This window comes from Rhynchophorus ferrugineus, unplaced genomic scaffold (assembly GCF_030347505.1).
Source record: "Rhynchophorus ferrugineus isolate W39M unplaced genomic scaffold, kcgeb_rfMv2 rfM4, whole genome shotgun sequence".
NCBI classification, from domain to species: Eukaryota; Metazoa; Arthropoda; class Insecta; order Coleoptera; family Curculionidae; genus Rhynchophorus; species Rhynchophorus ferrugineus.
In genome coordinates, this window is record NW_027472583.1 from 37,792,516 (window position 1) to 37,794,897 (window position 2,382).

Below are 2,382 nucleotides of genomic sequence, written 5' to 3' on the forward strand. Positions count from 1 at the left end.
TACTTGGTAATGTTTTTCAAGAGACACAATCTTTATATTATATTCAAAGTTATTTTCTACATAGGTCATCTAAATTTGTGACCGCAAGACGTGGCAATGTTACCGCATCAACTCTAAGTTTTAGTTCAGTTTGGGTTTGTCATACTACAAAATTTTAGTTTAAATAAAATGATGAAACAAAAATTTTACAAAACATATATAGTTTATTTTAACTTTATAGTCCATCTTATGTTTATATTATCGAAGGATTTAAAACTGCAATTAAGGATACAGGTATAATAGTTTGTAAGTTAAAGATGTTTTATTATATTACCATCGAACTATTTTCCACACCAACCATGAGGTGGAGTTCTAGGCGCGTTTTTTTATGTAGTGGTATCCCCCTGGAGGCCTACTCCACCTAATTAACGATTATATGTCAAAATAATGTATTTTATTTTCATTAGAGAGCCTATTTACCTTTTTACGTTTAGTTCTTGTTTCCTTCGATGATGTGTTTACTTGTCAAGTTATCTTGATATCATCGTATTTTTTATTTCTTCTGCTACTACCTGTGTACACCATTGATAAAATTAATCACTGAATTCTGCCTAATACATTTACCATATCTAGAAAACAGTTAGCATTCATCCTCTCCTTATAAATTCTAATCTAATGCTCATGTTTAATTCTGAACATCTACATTCATATCTATGCACACAAATCTGTCACACCCTACAGTATCATTTTCTACAGTTATACTCTATTAATTATGTGCATACCTTTACTTGTTTTCACTCTCATCACTCTGTCTCAGGAATTTCCAGCATTGCATAGCATTATCACATATCCTGAAAATTTCCTTTAGTCACTGTCACTTTCCGAGTAACTATCCAAGTCAATCACTAAACTGTTAATTTGTTAATTTGAAATCTGTCTAAAACATGTTCATGATTCCACCATTTATTAATTTCTTCCTCTGTGTCTTACCGAGTTCATCCAAACGGAAGGTGTCACGGTCGACAATGCTTCCTTCCACATATCCAAACACTTCTTGATGGAATATCCTTCTCAACCATTATAATAATTCTTTACTATACTCCATATCAACTCGATTGAATATATAGTAATATAATAGGAAGTCGTAATACCATGTGACTATTTCATTTATATTTATATTATCATTTATATTATCTAGTAACAATTTAAAATAGTTCAGTTTTTAGCATAATCTCTTCCAAACTTAATTCATGTTTTGAAAGCCATCCCTTCATTACAGCTTTTGTTGATGCTATTATTGGGATTTTTCCACCAGTGTGCTATGACATGGTGCATTGTCCATAATAATAAATGATGGTTTCTCCATTTCTCTTTAACAATTGATTTTCAAACCATAACAAAAATATGTTATGGTTCATTTCTTCATGATTGTCGCCCTTGGACTTGCAGGAAAACACTAACTCTGCGCCAGGAATAAAACCTAAGAAACAAAACATTCCTATTTTAGGATGAAGAACAAGATAGGAAAGAATTATTAATATATAATTATAATTAATATATAAGTATTAACAAACCTAATCAAATGTTTTTCTAGCGTTTACCTCTTTCGTCAACTTTTCTTGTTTTTGTACTAGTCTAGTTCTTGCCTTCAGTGACAAAATGTTCCATTTTGAAATATTCATGTCTTATCTAAATACACAAATTGAAATAACAAATCTTTCCTCATCCTTTAAGAATTATAACCTTCTAAAAACATTGTCTGGAAGCTCCAATACTCTAGGACTTTACACTATTTAAATCCTGTGTTTCCAAAGAATGTATGAAGCGATGTTCTACATCCCTCAAATAGCTTCATATCTTTATGTATATCTTAAGTCTTCTGTGAACATTTTCCAGACTAATAGTTTCTTCTTAAATACTTTTATTGAATTATGTTTATATTAAAACTCACATTATATTCATTTTATTTGTTTATTTTATTATTTTGTTTTTATATATTTCATAAAATTTAACTCCAATAGAACTAACATCAAGATGCTTTTGATTCATCACCCGCTTCCTATAAAGACTGTTTCATTTCGATGAATCCAAGATTTTATCGTTTTTCATTTTTTGAGACAATTTAGTCACAGTGTCCATAATAATATACAGCGCAACTATATCACGATAAAAGATATTTCTAATTAATCCGCAGAAACTTTACAAGACTTTATAGGTATTTGACATATTTGATCGTATCACAGAGGATTGTATCTTTCTTTAACTAAAATAAAACGAGAAGGAAAACATTACCTAATTTTAAGTCCAACTAATTGTAATTCAACTATATACGACTATTAACGATTATAGTTATTATCAATGATATAGCAATTTAAATAAAATATCTTTCAACTAATAGTTTTC

The 2,382-nt window shown here is 29.4% G+C and overlaps 1 long non-coding RNA gene across 2 annotated transcripts; it reads right to left on the reverse strand.

The window, feature by feature from the left end:
• Positions 1–336: 336 nt before the first annotated feature.
• LOC143195427 (uncharacterized) lies at positions 337–1,280 on the reverse strand. 2 transcript variants are annotated; one of them, XR_013005535.1, is made up of 4 exons: positions 970–1,280; positions 762–912; positions 460–608; positions 337–400 (listed from the first exon to the last, which is right to left on the reverse strand). It is a non-coding gene; the product is annotated as an uncharacterized LOC143195427 (long non-coding RNA). The 2 variants fall into 2 exon arrangements; XR_013005534.1 differs by having other exon boundaries at positions 762–916.
• Positions 1,281–2,382: the final 1,102 nt, after the last annotated feature.